Source organism: Numida meleagris, chromosome 19 (genome assembly GCF_002078875.1).
Source record: "Numida meleagris isolate 19003 breed g44 Domestic line chromosome 19, NumMel1.0, whole genome shotgun sequence".
In the NCBI taxonomy this organism is placed as follows: Eukaryota; Metazoa; Chordata; class Aves; order Galliformes; family Numididae; genus Numida; species Numida meleagris.
The window spans coordinates 5,621,360-5,643,468 of record NC_034427.1 but is presented as its reverse complement, the minus strand read 5'-3'; the positions used below and the strand labels follow the sequence as shown (position 1 = coordinate 5,643,468).

At 39.4% G+C, this 22,109-nt stretch overlaps 1 protein-coding gene across 17 annotated transcripts in view; it reads right to left on the bottom strand.

Annotated features, from left to right (window-relative positions):
* Window positions 1-22,109, bottom strand: part of NCOA3 (nuclear receptor coactivator 3) — an 89,395-nt gene that overhangs the window by 40,384 nt on the left and 26,902 nt on the right. For 15 of the 17 annotated variants that reach the window (XM_021417113.1, XM_021417114.1, XM_021417112.1 and 12 more), the window contains one exon: window positions 16,882-16,923. The exons of the other annotated variants lie outside the window; for them this stretch is intronic. The gene's annotated coding sequence lies outside the window, so the exon portion shown is untranslated. The remainder of the gene's footprint in view (window positions 1-16,881; window positions 16,924-22,109) is intronic. 17 annotated transcript variants of the gene reach the window in all.

Genomic DNA, 22,109 nt, shown 5'->3' with positions numbered 1-22,109 from the left:
TGCCTCAGTCTCCTTGATGTTTTCTGACAGTGATAACTTAATACAGTTACCTTTGTCCTACAATGTTCACTTTCTTTTTAGCAAGATACAGAAAACTGTCCAGTACTTATTTCCAGTTACAGCGAGTGGTCTAAATGATCTTTCACCAACAATATTCAACAACAGCGTTGCAAAAGCATCACAAGTACAGAAAATAATGGCATCTCAACTGCTACACTTACTGTCTGTAAACAGTATCTGCAGCAATGTAAACATCAAAACAACATCCCTTAGCTAAGGCCACACTCACCTGAGCAAACTATCAAGTTTCAGCAAAGAACAAAACTTCTTCAAATCTTTTACAGCCTAAGCATGTAATGAAGCATGACAAAGTCTCCCCGCACGTAAATTTACAGCATAGAAACATATTAGTAAATATAATTCATATCTGTAAAATGGACAAACAAAACAGCAAAGGAGAAGGTACAATGAACGACAAAAATGGTCAAACTGAGTACAGCAGTGTACTAGTACTGACCAGGAAAAATATCTTGCGGAGAGCAGTTCACTGGGGTTACTCCTAGCTGGTTAAGTCTGAAGTTTTAAAGTGTTACAGAAGACATACAACACTGCATTGAGAAATCCTAACAATTGCGCTTGGTCTTTAAATGATATTTTCTAATTTTCCTTTTGTTTTCACAACTGTCAGGAAGACCGCTGATTTCAGATCATTTCACTCATTCTGAAGTGAAATCTCTTAGCGGCACAGTTCCAGTGCTCTTAAAACCAAAGTGAAGTTTAGACTCGATGAGAAGTAAACTTCATCCATCTGTCATGAAAGAGTTAAATTCATTCCACTATCTGTGATTAGGAAAGAGCCAGAACTCCACAACTTTGGAATAAACACCAAACAGTTATTTTTACTGCTTTAAAAAGTCCACATCTTTCCCAGTTCTAAATGCTCTTTACAATTCTAGGACCTTTGCAGAGCTCTGAACGATGAGCAGGGATTTCTTAGCATCTGTCTTTGGACAAGTGAAGACGTTACCACTCTGCCCTGCCATTGCTGCATGGCCAGCAACCCACTGACAAACCGGCCATTATTAGCCACTAAAATGTCACACATCACAGCAGAGCATTTTAAGCTAAATGGAACTGGTTCCTTAAAACACCATTCTGCAAAGTGCAGCGGTTCAAGACTGACAAATAACTGTCATAAAGAACAAGCAGGGCAGAACTTCTTCAGCTTCTCATCAGAGATTGTAAGACCCTACTAAAATATTGTCGTAGTTCTGCTAATTCATAGGACAGGAAAAAAAAATATCTTCAAAAGCACCTTTAAAGAAGGCTGTTGTTTTTTTTTATGGCTGCACTTCAAAGACACTGAATTAAGTGTCTAAAAGCAAAGACCCATTTTGATTTTACAGCCAAGCAAGCCAAAATTTTCCTAAAATCTGAGCCAACAAATGACTAGCAGCCTTCAAAGTTTCTCAGAGGCTACCCTGAAACTTTATGAAACCTTTAACTAAAGAACACTATGCATGAATGGTAGAATACTTAACGTAGTCCCATTAAACAGTATTAATCTTGCTCTGACAGACAGGAAAAGCAGGCTGTGAAGAGAATTACGACTATAACACGCTATACTCTAAAAAAATATCAGAAATGTCTTCTGTACACCTAAAGGGGCATAATTAACATTTATATTATATACTTACAAAATAACAGGAAAGGAAAAGAAGAGTGCTATTTCCTTCACATTAAGGTAGTGTTTACAGCTCTAGTGCGTTCAGTATCACTACTTTTGATAATAACAAAGCACCTAATGAAAATTCCATACAAGAAGCTGGAAAAGAAGCATAAAGTTATTAACACATTTGCTATTAATTATTTAATAGAATAAAGATTTCTAAAACTAACATTATGGAAAGTGCCACTAACTGTAGGAGTAATTTTTTCTATAAACTACAAGCGTAGCACAATTAAAACAGGCACAGTGACCATTGCAGAGCTTGCAGTTCCCCCTCCTCCTTCATTTGGATAGCCAGGATAATTCACTTCTACCCTCTTAATTTAGAATTATATTAAATAGGCACTGGATAAAGAGCATAATTATTTCTCCTACTGGAAGACACAAGAAATCCTTCCTGTAAATAAACTCATTTTCGCAATTTTCCACGTTCAGAACACGTGGTCCTTTTTTCCTCCCTAGGACAGGCAACGCTTAGCCCCCTAAAAAAATTAGGTAGCAATTGCTAATTTAGCAATTCGCTATCACACTGCAACCTTGAGTTTTATTATGAAAGAACGCTTACATTTCTCAGTTTCCCCACTGGACGTGGGAATAAGTTTAAGCAGTAACATCCAAAACGAAAAACACCCATTCTCTGCTTTCAAAGCATCATTACCAAAGGATGACAACAGCACGTGGAGCCTGCCAGAAGACATCCCGCTTCTGCTGGCATACATACCATTTTTGCCCTGAATCTTTTTGTACTCCAATCCCTGACTTAACAGAATGCTCCCTATTTATGCTCTGAGAACAACAACTGATGATTGTAAGGATTACAGTAATATTATTACGGGTTATTGTATTATGCTTTTAATTGACTAATCTTGAAGAAATCTGTGCATTTCTACTTCTGACTGGAGAGAGTGAACAATGGGCAATGTGCAGTGATATATCATGAAGAAATCTCAATATCGCAGACCGTGAAGTCGACCTCTTTTGCTGTCTTAGTCATCCAGACACGGACATCAACAGACTACTGTAAGAAAGACCACATACCACAAATGAGTGAATTCAACAGTAATGGAGCACTTCAGCCAGCTGTCTGCTTTCCTTCCTTCATCTGTCCGTGGATGTGGTCTATTATTTAAATTCCATTTAGTTCGAGAAATAATCAGGTAGATTATACTGATTATCATCCTAAAAGACAAGCACTGTTTGCTCAATAAACATCAGAATGAAAGTTTAGAGAAATCGGATCTAGTGGTGACTCAGGGTAGATAAGAAGAGCTTCCCAGGACACACAAAGAAAAGAAGAATGTGAATGGAAGAGAGGGTTCTGCATTAGCATGTGGAATTTCTTTGAACAATCCTCTCCAAGTCCCATGCTCAAGACCCCAAAACAGCCAACTCAGAAACTAGTTTTAAACTGGGCTGGGAATAAAGCTGACTCCTCTAAGAAGAATGCAGAACAAGTATTCTAGTCTGCTCCCTCAGAAGAAAACAGTAAGCAAAGAGACTATTTACTGTCCTTGTTGAATGAGACAACTTCAACCTACAACAGAAGCTAGAAACAACCTATTAGGGCACATCAACCCATAAACAGATAGGAGTGACAGCTGTATAGATAATGCAACCCACAGAGATTATGAAAACATAAAGCCCTTTCAACTATAGCAACTAATCCCTATACTGCGTTTTTCAAGAAAGTGTGGTAGGCTGCACCAGAACTCACGGCAGGAGGTCTGCTTCACCAATAGTGAAAAGTGGTGTGATATCTGAAAAACATCATGATTTCTGCATACTGTTTTGTAAATTAAAAGAAAAAGAAGGATTTTGTAGACGCTGACTCCTTAACTCTATGCCAGAAACAAGACTGTGGGTGTGTACACATATGCTTAAAGGAAACAGTATGTCTGCAGCTTCAATTTTTTTGCACCTCTTCATTTTACTGATGGCACGCAAGAGAACATAAAAAAATCGGTGCTAGCAGAGAAGGTGAGAGAGTGAATACACTGATTTTATTTATTATCTTTTAAGAAGTTGATACTCTAAGAGCACTCCAAGGACAGAGAAAACCTGGACTTGAAAGTCAATTTAAAGTGTTTTGAGGACCTCTAGACCTAATCACTGTACATCATAAAACAGGTATCTTTCCATATGTAACACGTCTCTTCCTAGAGGGATACACATTCCAGAAACTCAAAACCATTTTTCTTACAGAGGACCAAGAGTTCACACACCACCGGAGATCTGCAGCGAGGATGCCAACAAGACTGCCTAGATGTACTTCCTGAGGAAGAGGTAAGGAAAAAGGATGCTCACTGCATCCCATGATGCAAATCTTGAACTACAGATAGTAAGTTTCACCATCAACCAAAACGGAAATACAAGCAGAGAAGACAGAGATACAACAGTGTTTTAAAAACAAAATTCCAAATTCCTATTACTATAGTTCTGTTGTTTTTCAGTATAATTTGTGCCAGCATTAACAGTTCAGGGCAGATTTGGGTGGAAGTGACAAGTTCTAGTACTAGATCCCCCACGTTCAGCTCACCATGCCACTCCACGACCAAACCCAGGAAACTTGAGAAGATGAACCAGCAAAAACTTCAAATAAGCCACAGAAGTATTCATAATGAGTTCTGGAATATAAAGCAGTTTTCCCATGTAAGACATGCTCTAGAATCTCTATAAATCATCCTCACTTCCTCCATTAAAACAGGACAACAGGAACTGTTTAATCTAGATAACAAAGAACAGACGAAAACACCTTGACGAGATCTTCTCCTCCTCAGATTTCTCATTCACAGTTTGGGAATGTTGGCGGGGAAAAAAATTTTTGAAGTGCAACTCCAAAGCTGTTAGGAATTCACTCCTAAGGAAACCAGAGAGATGAAACCAACCTCAACGTCTATCCAGGATAAAGACACAGAATAGAACAGTACAGAACTCAGCAGTTACTTTCAGTTTGTGAGCACTTGTTCACTGCTTTCAGGTTACAAAATGCACTGACAGTACTTCCAACACCCCTCTTTCTGGCTATTTTTTTTTTTTTTAAAGAGTTACACTAGTGATTTTCTCACACTCAGCACTCCGTTTTCACTAATAAACTTCAAAAGTCATATATCAGCCTATTAATGTCTTCCCCAAAACAGGATACTTGGAAGTTACAGCACTTACAAATCAGGTGAAATTTCTGTTTCTTTGAGGTGTTTTTTTTTTTTTTTTAGTAATGTTTTTAGAGATCCCTCGTTCCTAACACTAAAAGGTATATGCACCCAACACTACCACAATACAACAATGCAACTGTTCAAGAGAAACCTTTCAGATAGGGACACTTAAAAATGACACTTCAAAACGTTCTGAGCTCCTGACAGTGGTTACTCACTCATTTTTCTTTTAGAAGAGCATTAATTCCATTTTGCTGTGATACGCAATATGATTTGCAGCTTCAGTGCAGCTCCATTGTGAAGGCAGATGAACTGCCATGAAACAGACAATGAGAAGCAGACAAGATGCACACAGACACAGCAAGGGCAGAACAAAGAATCACAGGGAGTGGGAGAAAATAAACCTTATAATAGCTGCTGCTTGGGAACACTAGCTGGAACAAACAGGGAGGCCACCAACTATCATTACAAGCGCATGTTTCTTTTGCTGTTGCAAGGAGGACTGCACACAAGAGGGGGCAGGGGATCTGCTATTAATCATATTATATTCATTGTTCCCTCGCTGCTGCTGGCAGTGCTTCAGGAGACTCCCTCAGTTCCCAGATAAAACCGTAGCAAGAACAACAGCACTCAAGAAGCCCACACCAAGCCTTCACTATCTTGTCCTACAATGCTAACGCTGCCCTAAACTAAACATTCCTTCACCACCAAACTACTTAGCGTACTGAATTGAAACAAATAATCAATCCAGGTCTCAGCAGTCAAGGGTTCCCCCCACCCCAATCTCATAAGGAAGATGAACATGCTGCATAAATCCAGTGACAGTATTTGCAGGAGCAAGCCATTGGAGGGGTGAAGACATCAGCCTGAAGTAGATCGGAATCAAGTTTCTTTGTTGAGAAGGAATTCTGAATGTTATCTCTAGGTTAGGTGCCGAGTGACTCCTTGATTAAGCAGCACTCAGCATGCAGCAAGTCGAACCTTCGGGCAAGAACAGCAGGCCGGTACCTGCACCGAGAGCGGGGGAGGGAGAAAATGGCAGCTGATGCAGGAAAGTAACCGAGTCAGCTTTTCTTTTGTCAGGGAAAAGACAGACATGTTGAAGGGGAAAAAAAACGTGGATTAACTAAATCTCGTATTCATACTTGATTGCAAACGTAATGCTGCTCTAATTTGTCTGGTTTGGCAAAGCTACAGACGGAAGGTGAATTTATTTGACCACAGACATTTTTGATATTTTTGTGACAAAATCTGCATAGCATGGAAGTGACATGCGCTCTCACTAGGTCCAGAACTTGTTAGTCACTCTGCCCAAATAAAAACATGCAACGCAGCTACTTCGGGCCCCTGACACGCTGGCAGTGACGCTGAGCAGGCACCGCTTGTTTCCCAGACTGAGTAAATACCCATTATTTTGCTTAAAGACGGCATATAAGAGAAGAAAAGCACGTAGTTAGGTAAATGTGCGTTTAACGCGTCAACTCGTGAACTAAGGACACTTTTCTACATCAGATTTCAGTAAGAAACCGCTTCATTTTTAGTAAATTAAAAGCACATTTATTAAGCAGCAGAACTCCCTGCAGCCAGCATGCCACTGTGCCTGGTGACTCAGCCTCCCTTCCCTCATTTCTAGCTAACTGCGATAGCATCGAAGACTTTCTTTTTTCTTTTAAACCACACAAAAACTATCTCGGAAGGCGGAACGCGGATTGCTGCTCGGCCGGCGATGGGGCGCAGGAGCAGCTGGCAGCAGGAGCCCGGCTCCCCGCTCGCGGGACACGCAGGCGACTTGCTCGCGCTTGTCCTCCCCCTCCCTCGGCGAGGCTGCATGCGGCACGGCACGATCACAGAGAATAAATACAGGAAAAAGGGGGGGAAAAAAAGCCCTCCGCTCTTGGCAAGGGGAAGGCGTTCCACAAGAACTGCTACAGGGTCAAAAGTTTACCGTGGTTTCAATTTCACCTTTCCGCAGCCAATGGCAGCGGCTGCTGACAGAACCGCGGGCGGCAGCGCGGCCCTCCGCTCCTTAACCCCTTGCGGCCCGGCCCGGCCCGGCCCGCTGCTCCCCGTCCTCGCGGGCAACTCGCGGAGCTCCCCAGCAGCCTCCTGCGGGCTGAGCCTTTCTCTCAGCACGAGATAAACGGGACCAGGAGCTGCGTGGACGCGGTCTGCCAGCGAGGCAAAATTTAGGAGCTGTACAAGTAGGTCCCCCCGCTCCCCATTTTGTTGAAAGCCAGGTCGGTAATTCGAGGGAGCAGGACTGCCACAAGGCAGCGCGAAACCAGCACTGAACAAGTGACGGGAGCACGACCGTGCTGGCAAACAGGAAGGAGCGACCTTGATAAAGGGGAGCGCGGAATTGCCGGGAAGGATTCCAGCGGCGCAGCCCAGCTCCGCGGGGCGTCACCCCCCGCTCCGTGGCTCCATGGCGCTCCTTGGGGCCGCTCGTCCAACAAGAAGCCCCCGCTGCCCCAGAGCGAGATGGGGCAGCCCAGAGCGTTCCCGCACGCGGCCCAGTGGTGCGCTGCGTCAGGACTGTGACTTCTCTCTCCAAGTCACCCTCCAGCTACCCCCAAGAACAGAGGACAGTGCATGGGTGGCTCCTGCGCACGTCTTCAGTCACAAGACACAACTCAACACTAGAGTCTATTCAAATACAGTCATCTACTCTGGACGTTGGCCAATACTACAGCAATAGTATGTGACAACGTAAACCCCATGACATGATTAATCTAGGGTACGTGGCCATTGTCAGACTGTACTACAAAGGGACAGGAATGAGGAGCCTCAGGTCTATTTGACACGTGGATTGATCCCGCTGCTCCCTGAAACCACCACACACAGCATCTGACTTTGGCACCTGAGTGAAGCCGAATTATGTTAAATATCACAGACTTTGCAGCGTGCATGGATGGCAGAGATGAGGGTTGCTCTTCAGATTAAGCATGGTTTGTGATGGACACACAACAAATGATCAGGAACACTGTGAAAACATGGTAGCCATTTAGACATCCTCTGAAATGGTATTTTTTTTTTTTTTTACCAATAACATACAAATCTCTGGGAACACAGCCATACAATAGTATTAAGCATGATCAGCATCATGAGGGAACTTTAAAGGAGTATGTCTTCTACAGCTGAGAAACCATAATATGAAGTCTTGGCTGGTTTAAATAGACATTTAGAGAGAAACTTTAGGTAGGGGCCCCAACAAATATAGTAAAGAGCAAAAAATGAGAATGAAAAAGTTTAGGTGGCCCACTTGCTGAATCAAGACCGATTCCTTAGACTCATGAAGCTCAACGGAGGAGCATTTTGAGAAGCCCAGATCTTCAGATCGAGGCTATAAGCAGCACAACGCCCTTTAACCATTTGCTCCTTGTCAAGATATATCCTAAGGAACTCCTGGAAGTAAATAAGGGAACCTTCTGCAGTTAGTGTGGCATCCTGTTGAATGTGAACCAGAATCATGCTTATATATCAACATTGTTTTGCTGCCCAGAATAAGTTCTAAAGAAGTTCTGATATGACTCAGCATGAATATAAACTCCTGTCCTACAGCATCTACACCATTTAGATATGTCAGCTGTCACTTTTGAGCAAATATCTAGAGCTCTCGTTTTGGCTGGATGGAGTTAATTGTTGAAATTGTTGTGGGTAACTCACATCTAGCCACAGAAGTAGAAACGAATCTGAATTGTCCAGACAGAAGGCATTTTATATATATTCCCTTGTTTTGGCAGGTAAAAAGACAATACGCATCCTAGCCTCCATTCCCTTTAGGATTAGGGAGCTAAAGGAAGAATGCAGAGCAGCCTTCTTGTTTCACTGTCTGCAGCCAATCTGTGTCAATGCTTCTAGTTTGTCATCTTCTAATCAGAATTTCAGGCTTACATTTTTAATGGATGAGATTATGACCTGAGTCAGAATATCATCACTAGAAATGCAGTTCTGTCACAGGGAGCTACTGGCTCAATGCATTGGTTTGTGATGGGTTATCACAAAAATCTGTGCTGGGATTAGTTTTATTCTCTTGGTGATTGATGAAAATGTTGAAGATGGTAAATACTGAGTAACATGGGAATGGCCATCTACAACTGTGTTTTGCAAGCCACTTCAACTTGGAAAGTCAGCGTCTGCTACACTTAAGCAAAGAGCAACAGATCTATCATCCCTTCATTAGCCTTGTGTACTATGGCAAAGAAGGCTAAAAGCATTCCAAAGGGAGATACAGATGAAGAGGTCTCAGTCTGGAGCAATAATAAATAGAATATAATGAAAGCGTGCAAAACATGCAGTGAAATCTGTTAAGACTATGTTCAAAAAATCAGAAAGGGGTAAGGTTATGTAGAGACCTAAATAAATGATTGGCAACTCTGACTTGATAGCCAGTAAAATGGCAAGAAAATGGCATTCTTTTGCAAGGAAGACAACGTGCAACTGAGCTCTCCAAAACAGGCAGCCTGCAACAGTAAAGCCAGAAAACACTTGAGAACACCTATGTTAGCATACTCAGATCCTCAACACTGAAGACAGATTAACCAAAATCAGAATACAGTTATGAAGAAGTAAAATGAGTAAATAACTTATCAGCATACAGAAGAGGTTTACGCTGAAAACAGCAGTTAAGATAGAGCTCAGATTTTCAAACACTAAAATCAGATAATAGATGGTTTGAGATAATGCTCATGACAACCTACGGGGGGGGGGGCGGGAAACATTAGTCAGGGGGCAGCTATTACTAGTTTTCCAGAAAGCTGCAGTTTGAAAATTGGTAAATTATCTTACCCAAGAACCTTCTGACTTGCACAACACTTCATAATGACAAAAAGATATTCTGGTCTCATCCCTTTGCACAGGTTCCAAAGAAGGATAAAGGCTTAACAGACACTCCTACAAACAGACTTCCATTTTTACACACCCAATAGTATGGGGCACAATGAAAGAAATCACACACTCTTCAAAGCTGTTTCAGGAACAAAACAGTGATTTCTTCAATAGGCACGGATCCTTAATCTATGCAAACAGGCAAAATAGCTCAACACAGCAACTGTGAGGCTGCTGGAGAGCTGTTAACAAAAGATACAGTAAATGATTAGAATGCATCATGTCAGGAAGTTAAATGCATCATGAGAATCTTCACTGATTGAGATCATGCCCTACTACCAACCTTTTCTACTCTAATTCAAAAATGACAAGAGACCAATGAAAAATAGCTATCAAATAACACTATTTTCATAGTTTACCTGGGCTAAAATACAGTTTTGCCAGGAGCAATTTAAGACTTAATTACATATATAAAAAGGTATTTTCCTCTCAGTAAAAACAGCAGTATATTTCTGTTATTTTACTTTCTCTAAAAACCATGTATTTTAGAGAAATTCATTTAAATTGAGGTATCACAAGTTCCCTTTTTATAAGATGGCCTCATTTTTAAAGAAAATGGATGCTATAAAATTTTACATCAAGTCAGCATGTTACCAAGAAGCTTTTCTGTGTGTTCTGAATTTGATTAATACAAGCCAAGGTCACTTCCTGAAAGATGCCTACCACTGCAGCTGCAAGCAAACTAGACTTCTCTGAGCTTGAGAGCTGGGGGAGGGGAAGATACTAGCAATTTCTAACACTGGCTCCAAAAATACACTAATTACAAAACTCGAGCAATATTTAGAAATGTTTACTAGATCTCCACATAAGTAATCAGTTAACTAAAGCCATGTATAATCATGTTTTCAAGCAAAGAGATACAAAATGATGCACTAGCACGTCTGTAATTATGAACAATTCTGAGGACCCTTTACTAAACTTTACACAATTCCCATGAATATCTAGTTTTTACATTCTACATTTCATTATGCAGCTCATGAAGCTAATAAGAGACTGCCCTTGAATTAACAGCATGTCTCAATCCTACTGAGGCTCTGAGGCTCCACCCAATCCACACTGTGCATTATTCTGACTCCATTTAGGAAAAGCACATTTGAGAAAAGCATGCAAGCTTTTTCCGTAAGTCAACAGCATATGCTTATTTCTAGTTTCTGAAGACTACACCTGCTGTTTACAAACTCAGTTAGAAATTAGCTGTGTTCACCTATAATATTAAAGATATTTAAGAAGTTATTTAAAAAATATGCCACAATTGCATTATGCACAAAGCCAAACAGATGTAATTTCTTCTACTTCCAGACACAAAGCTTACAGGTCATGAAAATAAGACCTTTACCAAACAAAAGAGAGCATTATTTTAGCTTCTTGTGCACAAATAAAGATTTTAGTCTCAATTAGCAAGCAGAGGGTGAGGGAAAGAAAGGACTGCTGGCAAATGTTTAAAACCACACACCAACAGACATGCCCCACAAGGGCGCCTAGGAAATGGGCCCCACTGACTGTATTTATGAACACACACAACTTAATCTACCTCATGTTTAAAACAGTCCTGATATACTCAATATTGCAACTAAAGTTTCATACTAGGCTAAAATTAGGAGGGTCTGCTGAATGGAAGCTAATTTCAACAAACTGATGTAGTCGAAAGAACGGAACATTGTTGGTTTTGGGTAGGCATCTTTGCCTGAAATAGAAAAATATACTGAAGCATATCATCACCTATGCAGACACTGTGGTTAAGGATGCCTAACATTTTCCATCACAGAAGTCTGTTCTAATTCAACAACCGTTTCGCACACACACCCCTCAAAATTACTTTGGTGAAAGACTTGTGCAAAGTTAATTCAGACATTATAAAAAGAGAGTGGATAATTACATTGAACAAAATACAACTTCCTATTCAGTCTGAGAAGTTAAAGGTTTTAGAAAAGAAATTGATCAAATCTCAAAACAAGCTAAACATCATCTTGCTGCTTTGATGTTCCATCTGCACAGATGAAGTGCCTTCAAGTCTTTGCACATGCTCAGTTTTATTTAAAGTCACTTGCCAAGATCCTCAAGTATTTTATCCAAGCAAGCAAGCTTTGTCACTGCACAGCTCCTCCATGCTGACAGGACAGAACATGCTTTATCATCATATTATAAAGACCAAGAGCAGCTTGCCTATACACTTGCCAGCTATGCAGCACAGCAGCTAGTGAACTGGGACATTTTTTCAGGTTATTCTGCCCCACCCATACACAGCACCCACAAAACAGGAGGCAGCAGTCAGTTCAAGGGCTTTGCAAAGGCTGCACCCCCATTCATGTTCCCAGCTGAAACAGAAGACAGGGGTCTTACACAGTGCAGCTACAGGATTACTTTCCTTCCCCTCCAGTGGCTAGCTGATGTTGAAAGCACACAAACCAGTGGCCAAAGTGGTGTCAATAGCTTTGTGGATTTCCATACGACAGCCTTGTTGGCAAACAGAGCAGAAATCTCGTAATGGCAAACTCCAGTAATTTTTCCATATGCTTTTTAAAGGCATACAGAAAGTTAAACTGAAAGAATTAAGTTTGAGGTAATTCAGAAAACTTAAAATACCACCATCAACTCTCAACTCTTCTTCCTTTAACCCTGCTGCACATACATAATTCAGCACGTTTCTGTGCAGCTGCCTATTAGGCTCTGTGGGACTGTCACCTATCAATTCACATTTTTCTTGCTATTTTACTTACTTATGCCTTGTATCATCTCCAAGGTGCATTACTATTTCAGCAATCACGTTTGCCTTACCATACAGCGACAGATTATGGTCTCTCATAACGGAGAACTTACTTCTTGTCAAGGACCTGCATCCTAACTTTGCCTTTGCCCAACTTGAGTACGTAGGGAATTTCAATTCCACTCAAAGTATTCTTTTTTCCTATGAGGAGTAAACAAGCCAGATCTATGCAGTCTTGGTTATCACAGATCATAGCTTGCAATTAAGAATGTTCATTCACAGTAGATTTTAAACTGGCATTTAATCACTGATTTAACCTCTGGAAATATTTACACCAGCCAGCAGGGGGGTAGCAACACACGAGCTGGAAAGAAATACAGTCTATAAATCACACTGACTTGCCTTAGGCGCATTTTGGTACTCAGCAGATGCAGAACTTACGGGCATTTATTCATGTGTTTGCATGGGAACTAAGCTACAGAATCAACGTCAATTAATGTATTATTTAACACTGTAAAACAACTCAATTTAGTCAAAGCTTTGCATATATTCTTATTTTCAAATGTGAAGTATCAAGTTTGTTTAAAACCAAACCCAAACAACACAAATCTGCAGATGGGAAATCCACAACCAAAAAGAAAAAAAAAACAAAGATTAAATTCTGAAAGTGTTTGACCACTGTGGGGAAAAGGCTGGGAGGGAAGACAGCCATCCATTAGGGGCTTTCAGGTTACATACACACAGGCTCACACAAATTGGCTTCAATGGGAGTTAAATGCCTGACATGTTAGAGGGCTTCTGAGGATAAAAACAAAAGCCACACATCACATTCCCCTTGCTTTTAATATTTGATCTTCACCTTCTAACCTCATAATAAAAGCTCATTAATGATTTTTCTTGACTTTTTGGTATAACTCAGATTTGAAGAGGTACTACAAGATTAGAGAAAGAAAACAAAGGAAGTTACTGAATAGATGAAATCAAAAAAGTTTAGTTTTCCATGCATAGCATCAGTGCTTACATGCTACTTTTGCTCCACTGTAAGGAGCGAAAAGTAGAACTACTTAATGCAGAAGTGACATTTCTAAAACATTTTGACCTTGAAACATGGAGGTATTTCTAGCTCAGTGCTGTAATTAACATCCCTGAATAAATTTGAGCGTGTATGCAGTACATTTGGTATGATAGCAAGAGGCTTTCATTTAGTTTAACGTTAATGCTTAGCATTCAGAATTTGAAGTGGCAGTTATGCATCCACAGTATAACCAATCTGAGCATTCCATTAAAAAGACCCTTTCCTCTGCTTGTTCTCAGGTATCTTACAGTATTTCATTTTCATAGTGATCAAAGCTTAGTAGAGTACCTTCAGCTAAACCACAAACTAAGAACAGAATAGAATCACTCTCAGATTAATTTGTTCCTCCACCGCATAGCCAGGTCATCTCACTACGTTTCAAATATTGCCCATCCCCTTTACAGTAACAATTATAACACAAAAGCATCTGCTAAAACTTACTGCAAAACCTGACAGCTTCATTTTGCACATCACTGTTAATGATCACTAAAATGTTGCATTTCAGGGGCTATTTAAGAATTGAGCTAAAATGGGTGTCTCTCTTTAGCACTGCACAAAATGGAAAAATCGCACTCAATGAGATGTCACAGACTCATCTCTGAGTCCAACAAAAGCAGCACAAGAAGCAGGATTCGCTACCTGCAGCAAGGTAAGTACCAATTTTCAAAGAGCTCAAAATTCTCAAAACAGCCCTGGCTTTGTTAGGAAGCTTCAGATCGATGCTAGCATCACGCCTCTACAATTATCAGTAAAACATCATCATCAGAGAATTACATACTGCAGCCCAGTGAGAAACTGATACCATTGTAACGGGTTGCTCAGGTTTACAATTAATCTCACTTTGCCTTCATTTCAAGAATCATTACCACGTTCTTTTTGCTATTGCTTCAATCACAGAATGTTTTTACTGATCTTTTGAATTCTTTAGATTTTGCAAAAATCCATTATTATTCTCATCACACAAATGATGTCTCCCTAACAACTTTTACACTATTCATGAACAATTCCATTGCATAAAAACATCCTGCTTTTATTCTTTTCCAATATTCTACCAAAAATTAAAACCTTAGCTTTCATTAAGAGGATATTTTAAAATAAATCTACCCTTCTCAAGGATTCCTACAGCAAGTATTTTTGTAATAGTTGCTCACCAATCAATAAATCATTTATGCTCCTTATAGTGTTTATACAAACAGCACCTTTCGAACACCGACGTTTACCTGCAGCATTCTCCAAAATGACACTGTCATCATTAGCACAGAAATTCAAAGTAAATTTAGGAAGATTTGCAGCCTTTCTGAAAGTTAATACAAGAGGTCAGCGACTGCCAGAAACGGAAGAACAGATCACATCCTTCCCCTTTAAGTGCCAAAAACATTCGCAATGCTTTGTTACAGATCCACTTGCTTCCTTCTCTGTAGATAAATGGCTAAGTAGTTGTGTAGTTTCATAACATTAGGAAGCAATTTTATGTATTCTTATATAGTGCACTGGAAGAAACACCAGGATAGAGCTGTTTCTTAAATGCACTGTATCTCTAGTTCCCACACCAGAAGACCAGCGCAATCATTTTACATTCAATAGACCCTGACACGCTGCCTGAGCATTTGTCTGCCAATAGGACACCCAAGATGTATCCACCATAATTTAAACATTTGTTCTCTTCTAGCAAATTTTCAGGTACTTTGCAGATAATTCAAAGCCTAATTTGATGCTAAGCTTTAGAACTAGTATTCTGACACACCCATGTACTGGGAGGTTTTTATTAGTGTCTGCTAAGCATATCAACAGCTAAGCGATTAGCATCAGTCATACATTTATGCCATAAAACTGGAATACATCACCTATCAAGTGCAACTGATAATGTGTTTTCTTGTCAGTAAACACTGCACTGACTGCATTTCTATTATAGTACACTATGCTGACATGGAACTCAAAAGAAAGGAATTACGTAGATCAGAGTGAGAATGCTGTATTCCTGGGCCTCATAAAAATTAGTGGCTTTTCTGCTAAAATCTATCTCCACGCATGGTACAGCTTTAATATTTTCTATTTAAGGACAATTAAGTGTTTTTAGCACATGTAAACATCCATTAAAAATTCAAAAAGCTACCAAACCTTGCCAACGCTCAGGCTTCCACCAGATTCTGACATAAACGAAGCCAATAACTGACAGCATACATCCAGTAACAGGATAAACACAGTGTAGCATGAAGGAAACTGAAGAGCATACAAAACTTAAATCTGATGTCAATAATTCTGTCTGTCTGAATATAAATACCATGATTTAGGTTTTTTCATTGTAGGTAGATTTATGACAGACAATATGCTTACACATGCGTCTCTATCCAGCCAAGAGCATAAGTTATTTATCCCTTCTCTCCACCACATACTATTTACTTCAGTGTGGCATTTGTCTGTAAATCATTACTTAGGAACATTTTAATGAGCACAGCTATCTGAAACACAACAGTTTCTCTGTGCTTAGAAGAGAATATTCTCCAGAAGATTTTCCTTTTTCCGTCTCCTTTCATTTTCTCCATTTCGCTCTGACTTTCCCTTACTCTAACCAAAGCCAGGTCACTGAATATTATCACGGGGCACCCTGCTAAGCCGCAGAGAGAAGAAGTTGAACTTATCACAAGATACTACTATGAAGGAAGTGCTTCCTTTCCAAGGAGCAAAATTTCATTGAATGCAATGTCCACACATGCTATCAGTTTCACTGATCTACAGCAACAGGTATAAACTGAACACGCTAATCTCTTTGAGTACTGAGGGCGAAATGGGTTACTCCCCAAGTTATGACCAAATAACCAAAACCACACCCTGATGATAAGCATAACAACACTCTGGGCCCAAACAGTTTGAGCTACGAAATTTCATCACCATTGTTTAAGAATAACTGTCCTGAGAAAATAATTTAAATCAGTGATTATTTAAGAAGAAAACTCTAGCATCAGTGATATGAAATTAAGAACTAAAAGCGAATATTTACATAGAAGGATGCTACCCCTTAATCCCACTACAGCATTCTTCAAAAAGCAACAACATTCTTTCATGGCCCAGCTACCCCCATGAAGCACACCAGCCTCAGATACTACTGAACACAAAGTCATACCATACATTTCCTCAAGTTTAGGGGAGGTGAAAGACAGCATGCTATACAGATTGCTAATAAAAAAAATCAAAACCATAAGAAATAGCTTTATTTTTCTAAGAGAACTGCAATTATCTCTTCCCTTCTCCAAATTCCCTAATCGTCAATGTTTTCTCTTGATCGCTTCTCACAAATCAAAGTAGCCCAGAGAATCAAGTCAAACATGAGACTTACCTAGCACAGTCTTCTCTCTCCAACAGAAGCCAGTAGGAATGCCTAAAAAGAACAAGGTAAGCATGTCACTGTTTGTACATACTCTCAAACTTCACAGTCTCCAGCTTCGGAATTTCCTGGTTCTGAAGGACTGAGTTTCCCAGCAGCTGGATTTCTCCTTCTTGAGTAAACAAATTTCTTTTTGAACGCATGAAAATCAATACAATATTCAGTGGCAGCAAATTCTGCATTTAAGCTCTACACTACGTGAAAATGCCTTATATTTATTTTCAGCTTTGCCACCTGATAATGAAGAGGCAAAAATGAAATGTCTGAAGAGCAAAACACTTTTTCCCCCATTGTTCTTCCCGTACACCCAGGGTTATATTATATAGGAATCTTGTAATCTTAAGCAAAAAAAAAAAAAAGACAGTTTAAGTGCTGATAAATTGTTTCTAATTCAGAAATTGTTCCATAGATTTGATCTTAATCTATGTCTGTACTTTCAAGCCCACTATACTCTTTTTATATGGCAAATCTTCATGCAACAAGCTCTTTACTAAGAGTAGTATATCTATAAAGTAATTAATTTATACTACGCAAAATAAAGATCCACGTAAAACCAAGCTCAAACACAGAAACAACCTTAAGACCATAGTAACAAACACCTTTAGTGAAATATCTGATCTACCACACTGGTTCTATCCAATTCCCAAGTAAACAGAACATATTTGTTTTAGGCTTTCACAATAAAAACATTTCAGTTGTCTTATGTCTTCAACAATTTATTCTGCCTTTAAAAATTCAATTCTTAATACAACTTAGAAATCCTGTGTCTAAGCTTGAACTTGGCATCAAATTTGTAAAGAAGCATTTAGATAAAGTATTCAGAATGTAAACAAAGCAATGGCAGAGGCTTTATTTCATAATACACTGTTTATTTCAATACTTTTACTCAGTGAGAAACCAACAATACACAATTCACAGTACAATCCTTGTAAAAGCTGCAAAAGATATTAAGGTTCATGTCAAGTTCAATGTGCTCTATTTTTAACTTTAGTCGAGTCCTTTCTCATTAGCACTAACTTAATAAATAAGTTTCTACAGCAAGTCAGCTTCCTAGCTACAGCTAGGAGTTTATGTGCTTACAAAACACATTTTTTAGCTCAACAAATAAATCAGATCTAGAGAACTAAATCGCCCATTGCCACAGTATATCAAATTAAAGGTTATTAATTGCTTAACGAAGCAGTACTTAATTACTTACTATTATTTTTCATAATCACTGAGTGCTGCTTAAGTTTCATTACAGAACTTTAAAACAACAACAAAATGGGCTCTGTAGCTCAGAGAAAGACAATCTGACATTCACATTGTTCGACAGTAACGGAACAATCCTGTTTAGCATGACTTTGTAATAGTGAAATTTTGCACACTGCTGGAGGACCTGCAGAAGATACTTTTTAAAAGCATTTCACAAGGTCAAGCCAACTCAGACCAATTCATGATTGATTTATTAGGAAAGAATAATGTTTACATAATAATGATCTGAAAGAATGACAACACCTTTGAGAACAATGTTCTTTAAGACACTTTTGCATTTCAAATACACTAAGAAATAGGGAAGAAGCATGAGCATCTGCTCATCTTTAAAAGACAACAAACTGGTTTTGAGTGCTCCTCCACATGGAAGTACCTGTATCACACAATATGTAACCTTGTCTGGAGGTCAGAACTCATTCAAGAATTGACACGGGTGGCAAGAAAACATCAGATCTCAAAAGTACACTGACAAAACCCAGCACCTGCTTAGTCACTGAGAAAAAACTGAAGTGCTCAAAATGAGGTGCCAAACTCAGGCAGGACTTGTAACAACAACAACAAAAATAAACCAAATTTGGCATGTGGTTAGAACACCAAGAACCTGTTTCTCAGCTATTGTTTTCTGAATCAGATCTACCACCACATTTAGAATCATTTTCCAGCACCACCTCTACAAACTTAAAATGATTTCTGGAATTACCTCTATATCCATTTCTATCTTCCTATTTAAAATCATCACTCAGAATCAGCATGCTCCAAGCACTTTGTGGGCAGACTTCCAGGATCCTTTCTAGATGTATGCCAATAACCACCTCTACAAGTTTTTCTAGAACAGCCTCTGAACTCCCTCACAGGACTGATTCTCACACCCTGAGCTCACCAGTGACATCATTTCTAGGAGCAGTGCCAGGAATGCCCCCAGGAACCCCTTCTTCAGCTGTGTCTGGAAGGTACACTGGGACCAATTCTAGATTAATTCCTAAAGCTGAATGCAGAAGCACATCTAGAGTCAAATCCAGGCTCTGGCTAAGAGTGGTGGTGAAAACTTGCAACGTGCTCACTCCAGCCCTTAATCACTTCCATGACAGCGTACTTGCAATGCTGTCTGTGTTTTGCTTTAGCTAGTTCTGTAAGTCAGGTGGTTTTTTTCCCCTATAAACAAGCTATGGATGATGTCCGACTTATGAAATACCTGTTTTTCCTAGAGACATTGTGAGCACTAGCAGAAATCACTGCACATTAACATGCTTGTGCCAGATACAGAAGGCTTTCAGACTAACAGCAATTGATGACCTTCTGTATATTTAGTAAGCAATAACTTTCCTCTGAGAGGGTTAAACAAACTTCTGCTCTGGAGTGGTAAACACTAATATTGAACTTAATATTTCTAGCAATTCAGTACTTTGTAGACAGAGTAACTGAAAAGCATGGCAAGTAACTTCTGCATGGAGCAACTTTAGTCACATCTGGACACATGGTAACAAGAACAGTAAATACAAATTATCCCAAATGGAAGAAAACGAAAACATCTTAATTCTGAACAAGCAAACAAACACAGCTTCTAAGGGAATTTAAGCACTTCTGCATTCTTTGCTTTATTTGACACTTGATCTCTGCTTTGGCCTTCTATTTCTCTAGCCTTTTGGCAGGTAGAGATGCATTCTATGACTGAAAGCATTAACTGCATGGAGTCCCATACTAGGTGTCATTCTAGCAGACTTTTTAATGAGTTTTTCTTACAGTCAGAATAAGAAAAAGCCTGCTAGGTTGGGTGCAATTAAATTGATTAGAAAAAAAGGGAGGGGAGCCATTTGTACAATTTTTTCCTATTAAAAAGAAGTGTTTTGGCTAAGTCCAATTGGTGAATACTCTCATAAAAGCTGAATGTCTTTACATTACATTCTATACAATTTATGTAACAAGTCTTAATGCAAATTCTTTCAGCTATGAAATACCAGCCAAAACTAATTGACTGTGGCTAGAATTCTATTAAGAACTTAAGCAATTACCTCAATCTACTCCAGGGCCCCTCAGGTTCTTGAATATAATGTTGAAACATACGAGGACTTTCTATGCAAGTATACAGAGAAAAGCCAGAGAAGTTTGTGAAATCTCTGCTCTAGAGGTGAAGTCTTCGATTTACAGTGAATATGCTAGAAATGCACTAACACATGAAGCAAGTTAGAACAAGCCATTTTTCAGTTGTGCTCTTTGCTAAGATCTCCACAGGGCTTTCAGTTACTTATATTATTCCACTGTTGATGCTATGAAGCCAGAGTAACAATAGAAGAGAAATACTCCATTTCATTCACAGTAATAAAATGTGAGATCATTTTTTTTTGGTCAGCAGTGTTTTGGGGTTGTTGTTTGTTTGATGGGGTGGGTTTCTTTTTAAACAGAAAGAACAGTATATTGGAGTCTGTCCTAAATGAATCAATTTGTGTACACAATGCTAGCGAAATGCCTAACTTTATTTGGTGAGAAAGAAAAGCCTGGAAGACTTGCAAGTTTTCTATTATTTAAGAAAAAAAGAATCTAGACTGGATTGGAACTACTAAATAGCAAGGTTCTGTAATAGAAGAAACTTTCAGAGGAGTGAGTATGACTATAGGAAAGCATCCAAGGTTTTGTTAAAGTATTAATTTAGAAAGTTGAAGCAGCTTTGCTACTGCAAAGAAAAGCTTCCAGTGGCTGAGGCAATTAGCATAGCTAAACTTGAGTCTATATTGCCTAATGCAAATACATATACTTGAACAAAACACTGTCACTATCTGCCATCATAGCTCATCTGATTTTGTTAAATGATAAGAACCACTTGCATTCTCAAAAAAAAAAAACCTAACAGCTGCAGAAACTGTTTCTCTTGTGAGCTCCTAGAGAGTTGCTAAATAGGAGCAATACACTGTAACAAACCAATGAAGATAAACAGAGGAGTAAAGTTGATTCACAATGCTATCCCATTCACTTTCAGGAAACTCTCCTATTTAGTGAAATACAAATTTGACTTTCTTCTCTTAAACAGATTAAGATACGTATTCTATGATGGTTTCTTGTACTTAAATTTGCTTGAATACATCTAAGGCAGCTCTGGAGTTACCTTCTACCAGCAACGTAGCCAAGATGCAGCATTCAGCAAGAATTTAGTTCAAAACTTGGATAGGCTTACCATGGAACTCAGCACAGGCTAACAAAGCAGAGCAACAAGGCAGCCATGCTGCGGTGGCTCAGCTACAAGATTGCACAGAGAGCTTTGGGGTGATACACCTCCAACTCACATAATCCTGGTAATGAGTGATGCAGACACCAGCCCCAAGGCTGGTATTTTGGTCTCTTCTCACTGGTGACAGGTGACAGGTCAAGGGGAAACGGCCTCAAGTTGTGCCAGAGCAGGTTTAGGTTGGTTATCAGGAAAACCTTCTTTATGGAAAGCATTGTTAAGCACTGGAATAGGCTCCCCAGGGAGGTGGTTGAGTCACCATCCCTGAATGTGTTTAAAAACTGTTTGGATGTGGTGCTCAGGGACGTGATTTAGTGGTGGGTTGTTAGGGTAGCATGGTGAGGTTGTGGTTGGACTTGATGATCTTGAAGGTCTTTTCCAACCAGAGCAATTCTATGATTCTAAGGCTCAAACAAAACCACATGGTAAATACTTCTCTAAGTGCAATTTCTTAGTTGCCATCAAGGACTGCTTATTTTGTAGTCAAGAAACTAAGTGCTTATATATGCCACTACTTTGCATCATGTAAAAATGACTTTTCTATCACATCCTGGTAGCCTCTATTATGTGGCACAGGTGAAAACACGTCACTTCTTGCTATAGCCTCACATTATAGCAATACACTAGTATCTTCATTATATAATGTGTTAAAATCTGAACAGACTGTTTGCTTTGGGGAAAAAGATGCAGACACTTAGGTAAACGTCTT